Source organism: Ailuropoda melanoleuca, chromosome 2 (genome assembly GCF_002007445.2).
Source record: "Ailuropoda melanoleuca isolate Jingjing chromosome 2, ASM200744v2, whole genome shotgun sequence".
Classification (NCBI taxonomy): Eukaryota; Metazoa; Chordata; class Mammalia; order Carnivora; family Ursidae; genus Ailuropoda; species Ailuropoda melanoleuca.
The window spans coordinates 61,157,018-61,174,246 of NC_048219.1; the positions used below are offsets into that span (position 1 = coordinate 61,157,018).

General features: G+C 37.3%; 1 protein-coding gene across 1 annotated transcript in view; it reads right to left on the reverse strand.

Annotated features, from left to right (window-relative positions):
- Positions 1 to 571: 571 nt before the first annotated feature.
- The window catches only part of ZNF644 (zinc finger protein 644), a 122,497-nt gene continuing 105,839 nt past the window's right edge, over positions 572 to 17,229 (reverse strand). The window contains exon 7 of the transcript XR_004623302.1: positions 572 to 2,643. The gene's annotated coding sequence lies outside the window, so the exon portion shown is untranslated. The remainder of the gene's footprint in view (positions 2,644 to 17,229) is intronic.

A 17,229-nucleotide genomic window follows, 5' to 3' on the forward strand; every position in this document is an offset into this window, starting at 1 on the left:
CCCCCCCCCCCCCCCGCCCCATATACATGTAAACTTTACATCCAGTGTGGGGCTTGAACTCATGACCCTGAGATCAAGAGTCACATGTTCTACTGACTGAGCCAGCTAGGTGCCCCTGTGTATCTCTTGGTACTTACTGCTTTTTGTGCATCCCTTAAATTTTTTATAATGTGGTTTCATTTCTGTTTATCTCAAAGTATTTTATTTCCCTTACAATTTTGTGTTTGACCCACTGGTTATTTAGAAATGTGTTTATTTCCACATATTTGTGAATTTCCCAATTTCCCTTCTATTACTGATTTCTATTGAATCTTTCTGATTCATTCTTCTAGCTCAAATCTGTTGAGACATCCAAGTGCATTTTTATTATACTTTCCAACTTCAAAACTTCCATTTACTTATCATTTCTACGTATTAATAGTCTATTTGTGAGACATGATTGATACTTTTCTTTAGTTCTCTAAATGGGATTTCCTTTGAACATATTTAATTTTTTAAAGATTTTATTTGACAGAGAGAGAGAGAGCAGCAGAGGTAGATGGAGAAGCAGACACCCCACTGAGCAAGGAGCCTGATGTGGTACTCGATCTCAGGGCTGAGCTCATAACCTGAGCTGAAGGCAGATGCTTAACTGACGGAGTCCCCCAGGGACTCACTCTTCCTTTGAACATATTTAATGTAGCTGAATTGGGGTTTTTGTCTACAAAGTCTAATACTTAGGCTTTTTCTGGGCACCTCCTATTGGTTAAAAAAAATTTTTTTTTGACGAGTCATACTTTGTTTCATGGCATACCTCATTATTCGTTTTTAGTAAACTGGATATATTGACTATTATAATGTGGCAAGTCTGGAAATTAGTTTCTTTCTCTCTGTTGGGTCTGTTGTTTAGTGACTCTTCTGAACTAATCCCATAAAACTATATCCTTTCTTACGTGAGACCACTGCAGTTTCTGCTTCGTTGACTTAGTGGTCAGCTAATAATTGCATCGAGATTTCCGGAAATGCCTGGAACCCACAGAATATTGACTTTTGCCAAGGGGCTCTGAATGTGTATTGAGGCATACTTACAGCACAACATCAGGCAGTTTAGGACTCTGCATTAGCTTTCTTTCTGCTTGTGCAGAGCCTCAAGGTCAGCCAGAGGTGATAGCTTAGGGCCTTCTTGGGTCTTCCTGAGTATGCACACAGCACTGTGCATGTGGGTGGCCTTCTAGATTTCCACGTCAAGAGCTTTTCTAAGCCCTTATGGACACTGCATTTCCCAGTATTTTCTTCCAAGCTTTTTCATCAAGATATTATTTGCCCCAACTGTTACTACCCCTTGCAGCAGCAACTAAAATGTCTCCCTGTAAATATTTCAACAAACACCATCTGTGTAGCAGCTGTAGCACTGGATGAGTTCTGAGTCAGGTAATATAGGTAAAGCTTCTGTTTTTCCACAAAGATACCAGACAGTTCAAATAATGGCAATTCTTTGTGAATGGAGTCCACTCTGCTCCCCAAGGTACCTAGAAGGCAGGCTGTTATTTTCAGGCTACTGCTAAGTTGCAGAGTAAGAAAAGGTGACACTGTTTCCACCTAGCTTTTTCTTGAGACACTTATTCTTGGAATGAGTGATAAATGGTGACAGTCGCCATTTTGGAAGATTGCCCAGAACATATGGAGGGGCTACATAATGATGTTCAAGACAACAGCCCAGCCAAAGTCCAAGCTGACAGCTAGTATTAAACACCAGACATATAAGTGAATGAGTTTTCAGCAGATTTGCCACTGAGCAGCCCTAGTTAACAGTAACTAGGAGAGGACTGAGTATTCCCCTACTGAGCCCTGCTCAAATTGCAGTTTCAAGGCTAAAAACAATGTTACTGTTTTATCATTTATTTAATAAAAATTGTATATATTTAAGGTGTAAAACTTGGTGTTTTGACATACACATACATAGTGACATGATTACTAGAGTCAAGGGAAAAAACATATCCATCTCTATATATAGTTACTCTTTGGTGGTCAGAGCACCTAAAATCTATTTTCTGAGCAAATTTCCAGTATTCAATACAGTATTACTAGCTATAGTCATCATGTTGTACATTAGTTTTCCAGACTTGTTGATCCTATAGGACTGCAATTCCACACCCTTTGACTAACATCTCCCCATTCTCCCCACTTGGTAACCACCATTCCACTTTCTACTATGTATCCAATTTTTTTTAGGCTCCACATGTAATAAGATCATGCAGTATTTTTCTTTCTGTGTCTGGCGTATTCCACTTGGCATAATGTCCTCCAGGTTCATCCGTGTTGTTGCAAATGGCAGGATCTCCTTTTTAAGGTTAGATAATATTCCATTCTTATTATAATGGATGACATCCATTATAGTATAAAGTATTTTATATACATATAAAATGTATATATTAATATATATACACATATATAATAAGATCTGTTAGCAAACACAGAAACCTGGTCTCAAATGACCCAGAAACCATGGATGAGAAGTGGCAGGAATAACACGTCGGTAGTTCTCTTCAGAGTCCATATCCCACTTGTGCCCAGGGGGTGGGCCAGGGCAAGGCTGGCACAGCCAGGCCCAAATGCTTGCTTGAAGACCCCCATTGACTCTCTTGCTATAGGGTGGTGGAGGACCTGTGAATAACAACACAGGTCAAAGTTACATTGTGGGTGGGAGACTCCAAAGCTGGGGAAGTTTTGCATGGTCACTGCAAAAAGACTGGCTAATACTCACCAGCATTGACTGTTGTTGATCTTTTTTAAAGTTACCGTCCTGCAGATTCTTAAAAATGAAAAACACTGCTTGGTGTTACATTCCTTTGGAGCTAACAGAAAATGTCTGCTTAACTAGCTTACTTTCTTTCCAAAAAAACCTTGCAAATGTAGTTTTCTCAAATCTTCCCCACGTATATGGAGAGTATTTTGGATTAAAAGTCCATAGGTATTTGAGGTTAGGGAGTGCACTATAGCATTAAAACAAAAACAAAACTGTGTCTGGATTATTGTTTTTCTAGTTCCCTACTATTAGAAGCCATGGGATAGTTTAGTGTGCTTTTTTCATGTATTTTACAAATTTACCTTGTTTCCAATAGTTCATAGTTTTATTAAGTTGAACCACACCCATGACCATTTTTATAGGTCAAAAATGGCTGAATATCAGCAATTTCGCATGGCTCCACCTAATTATATTATGAATAAGAATTAGATAAATGGATTGGTACTTGGTGAAACACCCAATTTACTTCTGTATTTCTACTTACCTTCTGATGTTTTCCCCCTGGTCCACCCCAGCTTAATATTTATTAAGATCTCCCTCTTCTCTTCTTTACTCTATGTAACTTATTTCAATCTCTCCCAAAATACAACTTATAAATGATAGTTTCAGAAATATCATGCTACCACTAATTTTTTCCTTAATATCAGAGGAGAATAAAAATGTGATGTTAAGGCAAATGATCAGAAGGACCTCTGTATGTTTTTTCTTTCTTCCTTGGGCACAGACTGTGATGTTGTGTTAGTTTGCCTTAGTGTATTGACTAAGACATGCTTAGTCTTAGTTGATGCTTCATGCTTCTTCCTTTTTCCTGTCCCTTTCTACTCTGTCACTTTGTCAGTGACATGTTATGTCAGTCCTGTCAGAACCAGCCAATGAATCTGATTCATTAGCCAACAGCAATGCAGAATAGCTGTGCTAACTTACAGTAATTAAGATTGGGGTCACATTGTCATTAACTGTTACTGTCAGGAAAAAATTCAGTGAAGAAGTAAATCCTGAGAATGACCTGAGATGTGTGGCATAAAAAATTCATTGACTTATTGATGTATTCATCAACTATGATTATTATTTACATTAAGCAATTAGCCAAAAAAAGAAACCACCAAACAATCTAACAAAAATTTTATTAGGACCATGGTGATGACGTATTTGAGTTTAAATTTTCTCCCAGTGATAAGAGAAAATAAAAATTTCATATAGTCTAAATATGTGTGAGCATTTCTAAACCCTAACCAGCTTAAGTCAAATACTAATGGACTGGTCTTAATTCATTTTGACAGAATCCACAATGGCTCACCACAGAAAGCACCTATCCCCTACTTACTGAATAAATACATATTAATTATTGGCAAGGGCTCTGAGACTAGATAGTGACATTTCATATTACCAATGTTATTCGCTATTGTGTAATGGGGAGGACATCCATATGAAAGTTCACTGTAAATAGCAATATATAAGTGTTATCCTGAACATTATCAGTTTAGAATGAATATTAACCATACCATGATTGGAATGCCTGTGTTCTAAGAATACATTTGCTTTCTCTCTGAAGGTTCAGGAGGGTTTCTGCCAAATGTTTTGTCTTTTAAATACAAAGAGCAGGACTTCTTAAGTAAATGTTAAAGCAAGACATTTTCCAGTCCCTACCCAAGATTTGTTTTATGGTCAGGAACCTGAGGCATTTGGGAATTCTGGCACTGGTGAAGTTAATGCCATTTTGTTTTACAAAAAGTCTTTTACAGAGAGACTGAAGATATGAGATAAAATGTATTCTGGGGTTACAAAAATATGTGCAGGTCTGGGAATGAAGAAAGGAGGTAGTGGCCATAAACTGATACACTAACATAATAGTTCTACTGTTTCCAAAAATAAGCAAATAGAGAAATTCTTGAACTGCTACGAAATGTATTTCCAGCCAGGCTTTTACTTAATGGTAAATACTATTTCTCAGTGCATTAACAGTCTTTTTAACACTAAAAATACTATAGGCATGCCTCCAAACAATTTTTCCATTCTGAAGGTTGTGCTAACGCATCTAAGAACCAGTTCTGTTGACGTATAAGCACTTCATTTGCTGTTTATAGCAACAGAACATATAAAGGACTGGGTGATATTACTACAAAGATCAGTATCATGGGGAATCTTCTGTTATATAATAAAGTCTTCAGGAGGATTTAAAAATCACAGCTCTCAGATGGAGATGCCATGTTTGTTAGGCACGCTCTTAGACCATTTGTCACAAGGTGGGAGTGAGAAGTTCTACTTCATAATGACAATGGTGGCTGTCATTCAGTGACACAGAATGAGGTTTCTGAACTTCGGTGTTTCATGGTATACCTGATATAGTACCTCTCGTGCACAAGAGGCTCGTGTGCACCTCTTCCCAACTCTACTTCAATGATGTCATTTTGTTAGCTTGCAACTGGCCATGGTGGTGGTACTGACATCACAGAAATTGGCAAATGCTACAAATCAGACACCTGCTTACCACCTCCACTTCCATTCCTCCACCCCAACAACACACAGTCCTTGCCTGGAACACCAGGTATTAAAACATTTACCCGCAAACCACCGCATTGAACCAAATCTTCTTGAACATATTATTCTTACGGTGAATCTATGATTTTACAGATACAAGAGAATGTGGCTTTTAACAGGCTGTTTGAATGAAGTTGAAAAATTCCAATTTAAAATGCTATCGATATCTTCCTGTATCTATACCAGCATAAACAGACAGTTCAATCTCCGTCAGGCATCCTAGTTCTCAGAATTCTAGTTCCCCAGGATCCAAGCCCACAGTGTAATATACTGGGCATTCATCTAATACCCTACGGTTCTCAGAGCCTTTAAGACAGCCTGAATCTTCTGGAAGTCAAACTCTGTACTATGAAAAATACTGACAGTGTGTAAAAAATATTCCACTGATGCCAAATGTTTGTTTGAAAATTTGTCCAGGAATCGGCTGTTCCAGAAACAGTATACATAGATCATAGATGCCAATGAGAATCGGACTCAATTCAAAACTATGTCAACTGACAATGCTACAGATGAAGACTTCGTTGCTTTCCAAAAGCAGAACATTTCCAGAGAGTTTAATTAGCTAAATGCTGTCATTATGTTGATCTATACATGTGTCTCTCAGAGTTTTTTTAATTTAAAAAAGTTTTTAAAAAATATTTTATCTATTTATTTGACAGAGCGCATGAGCGAGAGTGCACAAGCAGGGGAAGAGGCAGGCAGAGGGAGAGGGAGAAGCATGCTCCCTACTGAGCAGAGAGCTCAATGGGGGACTTGATCCCAGGACCCTGGGATCGTGACCTGAGCTGAAGGCACTTGCTTAACCAACTGAGCCACCCAGGTACCCTCTCTCTCTCATTTTTGTGGTTATGTATTTCCACGCTTCTTTCTTGTATTATTGGGTGTTTGGGCTAATTACTCCCCAACTCAAAGACATTCTAATTCTTGTGTAATTATTCACATCTCTTATTGCAGGGCTACCTATGTAAGTCACAGACAGACTCAAGTGTCTGGAGTGATAGTAATGACTTCTTAAAAGACTTCCATAGAATAAAATCCACTCAGTAATGCACTTCAATCCACAATATTCTTTCTCATTCTTTGTCCAAATCCTTCACACTAAAGAGTATGCCCATTTCTTATCATTTGGAACTCAGGGGAGAAAGAGAACAGCTGGTCCTCATCTTCCATATAATGACCTTTAATTTTCAGGTGGAGCATACATTCAAGACAGAATCTTAGGGCCTGGTATTAGACTGGCTGAATAGGTTCTATTCTTAAAAAATGTTAAAACTGCTATTATTCAGCCTACTGCTTTAATTTTTAAATGAGTTTATAAATTAAGATTTCTTCCCCCTATACTAGTTTCAGCAGCTTTGCAGGTTGGCAGGTCCACTTGACTGGACATCTGACAATCTCAGCATTACAATGCTCTCTTGCAGTCTTCATTCATTTCACTACCCTACATCATAGACATTATCATGTCTCCATAATAATTCAAGTTAATTCTTGAAACTTGAGAAAATGTTATCAATGCTATAGCCCTAAAGTAGTCCAGCTTAACCAGGCGTTCCCAAGAATTTCGTATCATTTCTTACCTTATTAGTCAGTGACATGCTCCATTTTTACTTTTTAAAAATCTTCTTTATTTTAGGGGGGCAGGAAGAGAGGGAGAGAGAATCCTAAGCAGACTCCGTGCTGAGCCTGGAGCCCAACATGGGCTTGATCCCATGATCCTGAGATCACGACCTGAGCAACCCAGAGTCAGTTGCTTAACGGACTGTACCACCCAGGCATCCTTTACTCTACTTTCTCATTAACGGTTCACATGAAATTTAGCATTAGCATTTATGAATATTTCTTCCACCTCGTATCATTTTAAACTTTTAAAAAAGTTTTTATTTAAATTCCAGTTAATTGGGTCACCTGGGTGGTTCAGTTGGTTAAGCATCTGCCTTTGACTTGGGCCATGATCCCGGGGTCCTGGGATCGAGCCCCAAGTCAGGCTTTCTGCTCAGTGGAGAGCCTGCTTCTTCCTCTCCCTCTGCCCCTCCCCCTGTTCATGCTCTCTCTTGCTATCTCTCTCTCTCTCTCAAATAAATAAAATCTTTAAAAAAATAAATTCTAGTTAATTACTATACAGTGTAGTATTAGTTTCAGGTGTACAATATAAGGATTCAACACTTCCATACTTTTTCTTCTCATTTATAAAGAGACTATTTTCCTTCCTCTTTGAGTTTTCTGTGTCTAAAGAATGATATTTCTGTTTCCTTTTACTTCTATTAATTGCGGCTCAGTTCTTGCCTAAAGTTTTCCAACAAAGCATTACAGTTTTATATAACTTGAAGAAATATGGTTATTTTAAATTTTATCCCTATTTCCACAAACTTCTTTAGCATTTATCTTTATCAGATTACCACAGACCATCAAATTCTTCAGTATTAACTTGGGGTGCTTTTCAAACAGAGAAGAGGCTACACAATAGTATCCTTCCCTCCTAAAAGCCAATAAAATATTTAACACTCTGAGGAATGCCAAAGATGTACTAAAAAGAAAAATACTTTCCATTTAGGCACATCATACTGTTCCTTCTGAAGTGTAAAATAATTCTTAAGCAATACAGAGTAAAAGAAGCCGAGCAGCCTCTATCTTAGAGATAGGAAATACTGGATATGATTGTCTTTACCCTGGAACATGCCTGAAATCACAGTTTAAGGTATAAACTAAAAAATCAGAACTTCAGAAATGTCTCTTGAGTACAGCTCATCTGGCACACTGCCCTGAAGGTTGTAACAAAGAACAGAAACTCTAATTTCTGGAACTCTGCTCAAACGCTTCTGTTTGGAAGGTCAGACTGTCTAGTCACAAACAGTTTAGTTCTTTTTTACTTCTATATTTTAACCACATAAAGAATGAATTTTTAAATTTAAAGCACATCTAATTTGCTTCTCAATTTAAGCTGAAATTTACGGTATTTCTTGAAGTTGTGGTTGTAACAATGAAAACAAGACCAGTAAATGTTTATAGGCCTCCCCTGAAGACTGTTGTTTTAATAATTTCCACAACACAGTTAATAGAATATAAAATTAGGGTCATATTCAGCCTTTGTTATGAGAAGAGGATGTGCTCATGTTTAAGCAAATTTGGTGCATCCCACTGGGTTATGTGTCATTCAGTGAGATGTGCTCCCTGAGTCAGGGGCCAGATGGCGGATGCAGAAGTCTTTTGCTAGGATACATCTCTATAGAGGATGATGTCGCACTGGACTTGGTGACCAGGCTGACACTGAATGCAACTCAGTCACGGTATTTAAATCACATTAAGACACTCTTTTATTTACGGCTCTCCTTGTGATTTTGTCTGGCTTTATGTCTAATTGTTAGCCTCCATGTGGCAATATGATATGCTATCAGTTCTGCCTTTTCTTTGCCAAAATGAACTGTGCAACCTTCTCTAAGGTACAGAGGTTCTGGAAAAAAATTTGTTACATAAACCCATTCTAATTAAGCATAAACTTAATTATAAAAGGACACCTCATTCTATATACTGTTTTTCATATTCTTGATACTGTTCAGTCTATTTTATTAGTATGAGCACTGACACTTGCTGTTGCAATTACAGAATTTTAGAGGTAGAAGGACAAGAGCTCATACAGTCCACTTCCTACTGATAAGGAAACTAAAGTCAATATGAATTCAGAGTCTTATGTTTGGCTAAAGTACGGAACAACCAAGACCTAAAAATCAAGTTACAATACTCGCTTTAGTATTCTTTCCATTACTCCCAACTTTCTTCCCCTAACAGCCACTAGACTTCAAAATGCTTTTATCATCATCATCCCCACCCTTGTCCACCTCCTCCTCCTCATTTCACCATTGTAACTGACCACAATGAGAAATACTACCCATTTCCTTTGTTCTTCTTCTTCCTTTTAACCATAGAAAAAGGTCTTCTATCTGCAGAATTTTCTTCTTTCTTATTACGGTCAAGGAAAAAAAAAGTTGTTTTTATTCAATTAAAAAAAAAAAAGTCAACTGAAGTTGTATTTGTCTTTCGGGTATTTCTGACAGTTAGTACCAGAGAAAGAAGCTGTGTGAAAATCGGTGGCAAAGATGGAGAAAACAGAGGTACTTCTGAATCAGAAGTCCTCTTCCTTCCTGTATGAGTTTTACCATATTTTTTTCCTGGAACACCTCCCTAAGTCCATATAAAGAAGCAAAGATTTTCATTTTTGTTTTTCTCCTGGTTGGCTCTTTAAGCATACCCACTGGGTTGGGTCTGAAACAGCTCTAAACTAAAATCTGTTTCCTAATACTCTCTAGTGCTAGTTCTACTCTCTGATCTCTACAGCTCCTGCTCAATACAATCCCTCTGGAGTATTACATATTATAAGTATGATTTTGTCCTCAGGCACACTATTGGCATTAACCTGAAGGACCTGCTATAAGGACTAGTGTTTATATTGAACACACATAAAAGGTCTTTTCCAGCAGTAGGAAGTGGGAACATCCAACACAGGTACAATTGGATACATTGCAGTAAAACCTTGGGTTTTTAGATTGTTAAATTATATTCCTCATCTTCACAATCCTTGATAATATTGCTTTTCTTTAAACCATTTATATGAAAATAGTTTATTTACTAAAAGTAATTAGACCAAATCCCTAAGGCAGATAGATGTCGAGTAAAAGCGATCAACTCACCCAAAAGCATATAGGATTTAAAACTCTTAAGCCCATGGAGCACTGGGTGTTATACTCAAACAATGAATCATGGAACACACTACATTAAAAACTAAGGATGTACTGTATGGTGACTAACATAATAAAAAATTAAAAAAAAACAAAACTCAAGCCAAATCTCTATCAAGTTATATACATTTTTTAGAACTGAAGAGATAACTGGTTCAGATATTAGTCATAAAGGGCCAATGGAGTTTGTTCATCAAGTTTAGGCTGGTTTGGCAAAATTATTCAGCTTTATGTTTTCTGAGATATAAAACTTCCACAGTGAAAAGTTACATGAGAGAAAGAGTCTTTTTGCTCATAATCACTTGGGAAATGTTTAGAACTTCATTTTGCCATGGTTGTTTATAGGTCAATTCTTTTTTATTCTCTTTTAGTGATTTCATATTAACATCAGTTCCTTTGAACAGATTAAACCATTCACTGTGAATAAAATTTGAGCATTTTTGCAAGCTAAATATAACTAAAACATGTGGCTACAGGAAGGCAGAACTATATACTACATACATTACAATGGGGTAGAGGGGGTGGGTGTGAGGGGCAACAACATAGCTGGGAAAAGTTTGCCTGTTCTTTACAGTGAGAGATTTAAACTATTTCTGACATGAGGATAACTTTCAAAAGGGAACCAAAAAACCAACCAAAGAAAAATGAAATAAGAAACATCACTTTCTTGGGGATGGTGGTTGACTCCACAACCTCCCTCAACCAGAAAACGGAAAAGTCAATCACAGAAATCCCTTCTCTTTGCCAGCAATTGTTTAGGAAAGGGCACATGACCCCTGCCAATGAGAATGACGGTTAAGAGTTAGTCAGCTGATGTTTCCTTGTTCTTAAAACTTAAAAACTGATTTTGGGGATTTACTATTTGAAATTTTCTAAATCAGTAGTTACTTTAAAAATACACTAAATGTTCAAGTGAATTCCTCTCTTCCTAAAGATGATATAAAAAAGAAGTGACAAATTAGTAATGGATTAATTCTTTGAGTAAGAAGTTCTCTAGGAATGTCAGATTGGGTTTAAAAAAAAAACTCCAATTGATGAGTTTAACATCATGTCATTAGATTTCTTCCTCTTCTTTGATAAATAGTGCAAAGTCCCTGATTTTTTTTTTTTTCTCATTTGCCATCTATTAACACCACAGATGCCAAAGTAGCAACTGCAGAGGGGGCAATTCAGACAAAGAAACTGTGTTTATTACTAATCTGATTCAGCTCAGGGATTTTTTTCTCTTAACTAGAGATCAGGATCAGAAAAGTCTTTCCTATAACTCCTTTTCCCTGGCCCCAGTCTGGTTCCTGTTTGGCACCTATGAGCAAGACCCTGTACCAAAGAGAGAGGCAGCCTTGAGCCCCTTACCAAGAACTCACAGAAAAGGAGGCAAATGCAAAGCACAAGGAAGCCAAGAAGACTAACGTCAAAAGGTTAGATGAGAGAGTCTTTTTGTTTATAAGAAATCACTTTTTTAAAAAGATTTTTATTTATTTGACAGAGAGAGCATGCGCAAGTAGGCAGAGCAGCAGACAGAGGGAGAGGGAGAAGCAGCTCCCTGCTGAGCAGAGAGCCCGATGTGGAGCTCCATTCCAAGTGTCCTGGGATCATGACCTAAGCAGAAGGCAGACACTTACGCGACTGAGCCACCCGGGTGCCCCAGAAGAAATCACTTTTAAGCTTCTGGCTACATGAAAAGCTCCACTTTATGATACCATGGCTTTGCAAACAGAACCTATTACACTACTGCTCATGAGGAATGAGGCTTGGGGTAGGGTATACTCACTCTTGGAAATTGGGAGTGTGCTGCTAAACTGAGATTTAGAACATTTCGCTTTGGGCTAGTACAGGCTCTGATGACAGACTGCCTGGATTTTAATTCCAGCTTCACTATTTGCCAGTGAGTAGTTGGGAAAATAAGTTCTTCATGCCTTTTTCTCATTGTAAAAATTGGTATTTACTTCATTAGATTGCTATGAGAACAAAATAAGATTAATATATGTAAAATATTTGGAACTGTGCCTGGCACATAGGAAGTGCTTAATATTATCTACTGTTATCATGATCATTATTTATAGCTTTGATAGAGTTTTTCTTTAAAAAGGAAAAAGCAATGGATCGTAGCTGGAGAGGATAGTGGAGGCCAAAAGTTTTTACTAAAAACAATTTTTTTTTTAAAATATGGGAGAAAAAAAGCATAAGCATGGACAGCTGGTTTAGCTGGAGTTGAGATTTTGTCAAGAGAGTACACAAAGTGAGAGAGGGACAAGGGATGAGTGATTACAACAGTGCGATCTTGATGAAGGACCAATGGATATAATTTCCATAAGGGAGCAAGGGAGAAAGGAGGCTTGGGGAGGCTAACTTAATAAAAAATGATATAAGGTCACTGGATTGTAGGCCCTGGTGGGGTTGAAGAATTATTGAAATCAGAGTATAAAAGAGAATAAAACTGGAATACCAGAAATGTTAATTCTGAGTAGGAATACTAAAACTGAGAAAAAAGATGGAGCTGTAATTATGGATACACACAAGGTTTAGGACATGATTATCAGAGAACTGAAATAGAGTGAAGAATAAATTTGCTAGAAAAATCTTATCATTTTGTATGCCTTACAATGGCATAGAAGCCCAATATGATCCAGCTCTGTTATTTCTGACTTTTTCTCCTCTGTTCCTGGCTTTTCTCCGGCCATAATGAAGGTCTTGCTGTTCCTTCAGCACACCAAGCATGCTCTTTCAGTCTTTGTACTTGTTCCCTCATTATACTTTCCTCCAAGATAATTACATAACTAGCTCCCCCACCTTCTTTGGCAATTTTCTCTAATGTCGCTTTCTCATGGACACTGAAATCTTCAAGATTTAGAACATGGGTAGTGTTGCAGAGACAGACCAGGAGCTAAAAATCTTCGAGGCTGTGGCACCCGGGGGAACTGTTAGATGGCTGCAGTGAGCATGAGGAGTGAGTAGTCTAATAGTACGGGCTTCAAAGCTGAGGATTTTAGGGAGGACAGAGGGAGGAGTTTAGAAGAAGCAATGAAGAACAAATAGGATCAGACATTTCTTTCCTTTGAAAAGTTAAGTAAAATATGGAATTTATTAAGGATACTGGTAGATCTTACATAAAGTTAGCCCTAACTGAATCTGTTTGCCGCTAACTGCACATACTACATTTTGTCATGTGTTTTTAGGCAATTCAGAGCATCGTCATGAAAATAAATAAAATTTACTGTTGTGCCAGTATTACTGTTTAGAACCCTGTGATTTTAGCAGTAATTATGTGAGGAATTAACTTCCTTTTAAACTGTGTGGGCCCAAAACCACATAACAGACTACCTACTCTACTAGAGTTCCCAATCATCAATTCAAACAGCCATGTTAGCTTTAGATTTAAGGATATTTGCCTCCTGTATCAAAATAGGAAATACAGCAGTAACAGATATCTAATAGAGAAAATGGACCTTTAAAGTTATATATAAGAGAACATAAGTTTTTCTGTCTTCTCAGTGAATTGCCTTAAGTCCTTATTGTATTGGCCTTCTGGGTGAGAAGAGGTCTCATAAGCTATGATCTATAATATTTGGACCTCAAAGGGCTTAAATATACTATGTAAAATGATAGCAGGGGTTTTGGAAAACCACATTCACATAATATTTTTCACCTTTGGTAAATGTTTTGGTTCTGAAACGGCACCAAAATACACATTTCAAATTAGTAGTTTGGTCACTTTGAGGAAAGAAAAATGAGCAACAATGTCATCTTCTAAAAACAAAAAATTAAAAAGCAGAATATAATATTTAAATCACAGGGTAAATAATTTACTCGTTTTAATCATCTGTTGGGGTGCCTGGCTGGTTTAGTTGGTAGAGCATGCGACTCTTGATCTCAGGGGGTTGTGGGTTTGTGCCGCATGCTGGGCACAGAGATTACTTAAAAAAATAAAATCTTAAAAAAAACCTGTGTTTTAGACTAATTTCTAAAAAAAATTTTTTCTTAACTTTTTCTATGCATCTTTATAAAATATAAATCTAGTGACTGCAGTGAATAGGAAGCACTGTTCTGGTATTCTGAAAGGACTGACTTATAAGTTATATGCAGAAAAAAAAGATTTGAGGAAGCTAAAAAGAACACTTTTGAATATAACTACCATGTGCTATAACATGATTTCATAAGGGTTTAAGAAAATAATATACCACCCCAATTATAGAACTTTTCTCCTATTAGTCAAAAAAGGGCTTTCATGTTAAATATATGTCTTATAGACTGTGCAACATACTGAAGCTTACCAGTGACTAAGAAATCACTGGAGAAGTTATTTGGGTGAATTAGGAAGGTTATACATTCACAATAATTTATGTATTAGTTTCTGAAGTTTGGATCAAGATCCCCAAAAACTGACACAAAGAAAAAATGTGAAAGTCTTTAACAGTGCTGGGAAAGAAGAGAGTGTATTTTGACTAATCAGAAACTATGAGTAATCCCTTCAGAAAACAGATGATAAATGGAATCTGCCTGAAAGAGGAAATCTTAACCCAACCACTGCACTTCAATACACAGTGCTTTATGTATTCTTCACATAGACTATAAAAAGATGTGTACTAAAGGACAGAGATTTGGAGCACCTGAGTGGCTCAGTCAGTTGAGTGTCTGACTCTTGGTTTCAGCTCAGGTCATGATCTCAAGGTTGTGAGATCAAGCCGTGCATCAAGCTCTGCATGCAGCGTGAAGTCTGCTTGAAATTCTCTCCCCACCTTTGCCCTCCCCCACTGCTCGCATGCTCTCTCTAAATAAACAAAGAAATTCTTTTTTTAAAAAAAGTATAGAGATTTAGTATAATTAATAAAATTTAATAAATATGGACGCCAAACTTCAGAGGATAAAAAAAAATATAGACTGCTGAATAGGAGGGAAGTAAAGCACGCTAAGGTTCTTGTGGTGGAGGAAAAGACACAGATATTGATTATAGTAGATGCTAATTAAAAATTAATAATTGTTAAAAGTTTTAAGGGTGAGGAAATTATGGGAATAGGTATAATTTTAACAGAATTTCCTTTTCCTCCACTCTCAACACTATTAACCTTTTAGTTTTTTCTAAGCCAGATGACTGCTAAGACTTAGAGGTAACTGGTGTAAATGTGAGACGAGGCTCTCAGGGTACTGAGGGAAAAGGGAACTGATAAAGAACTTTCTTCTCCATTTGTTGAAGCTCAAGGGTGAGGACTAGAAGATGGAGGATCCTAGGAAGAGCTTGGTGATCGGAGAGATCTGGTCCCTATGTAAGCATATTATATCTTTTTCAAGCCCAAAAGGAACTGAATGGGTAGACTGAATCCTCCCTGCCCTGGAGATGGAGAGATTAGAGAGCACTGAAAGACATTAGGGATATCCCTCAGGTACCTCAGCAAGGGATTGCCACTTCACTTTTCACTACTTGGAGGACTATTAATATAAAGGATATCCCCATAGCCCAACAAACAGATCTGAACCCACTGAGCTGGAAAAGAAAAATAACCCATTTAAGGCAACCCAGCAACCAGAGAGGAGATCAGCAAAATAATCAAAACATGTACTCAGTAAAACAGAAATACTAGAGAAGATGAAAACATAAATGAAAATAAATCACAGCCTTTAAGGAGAATCAAGTGCAGTGTGCACACACATGTACGGACACACACGCACATTTCTGAAAGCTTAGTAATGTTATTTTTGAAACAAAATTTTATTTTGAAACAAAATTTTAAATGAATTTAAGAGGAGGTCTTTCACTGTAAGTGCAAGAAATATTTCCAAGTATGGCAAACATACATAAATGGAAATCATGAGGGTGAAGATTTGAAAAACAGGCCAAGGAAATACAAAATGCAGATAACAGGAATTCTGGAAGGAGAACAAAAAAACAAATGGAAAAGATAAAACTATTCAACAGATAATAGAAAATTTTAAGTTCCAGGTTGCACTGATGAGAAAAGCACACATTTAGGTATGCTTGGCAAAGTTCTAGAACTCTAAGGATAAAAAGACAATCTTATAAACATCCAGGTAGAAAGAGCAAGTTACTTAAAGGAAAAAACTCAGACTGGCAATGAGACAGCCCATCTATTCGCCCTGGGACAAACAGCATCTACCCATCCTGAGAGAAGAGGACTGCCTCCGAGGAGTCTTCACTCAGTAAATTTATTATTCACCTTTCACAGCAAAAGTAAAAAACAGGGGCGCCTGGGTGGCACAGCGGTTAATTGTCTGCCTTCGGCTCAGGGCGTGATCCTGGCGTTGTGGGATCAAGCCCCACATCAGGCTTCTCTGCTATGAGCCTGCTTCTTCCTCTCCCACTCCCCCTTCTTATGTTCCCTCTCTCACTAGCTGTCTCTATCTCTGTCAAATAAATAAATTTTAAAAATCTTTAAAAAAAAAAAAAGTAAAAAACAAACTAAAAAGAGACCTCAAGATGGAATGAGAGAAATGGAAACACTAGTTAGCCACGTGAAATCAGACTTCTCAGTGTTATGAAAATAGGGAATTAAAACTTTTGAAGCAGAAGAGAAAGGCAGTAAAATCACTCTAAAGATCTCACTGTGAGAGAAGAGTAAAGAAGGTAAGTATATTCTAAGGAGGGAAAGGGAATTCTGCTCTGTCAGTTATCAGAATACAGCCTAAAAAAAACCTCTGTAATCAAATAAATATGGTATTTGTTTAGTATAGATTTAGAAAAAAGACAAAAACAAAACAAAACAAAAAACCAGCTGAACAGAACAGAGATTCCAGATGTAGATCCCAGGTTATCTGAGATTTGATATGTGACAAAGTAGTAGTTCAATTCTACTGGACAAAGAACAGTATAAAAAATTGGTGTTGGTATAGCTATCTATTCATTTTGTTAGAAGAGAGAAACAGACTCCTACACCACGCCATAAGCAAAAACAAATTTCAAATGGATTAAAGACCTAGTTTAAATTAAAGTCTTAGTCCATTCCAGTTGATATTAAAAAAAAAAACACCACAGACTGGGTAGCTTATAAACAAACAAGGAACATTTATTGCTCATAGGTCTGGAGGCTAGAAATCCAAGATCAGGATGCTGGCATGGTCAGACTGTAGTGAGGGCCCTCTTACAAGTCACGGATATCTCATGTGGTGGAAGGGGCTGGAAATCTTTTTATAAAAGCACTAATCTTGTTCATGAGGGCTCTAACC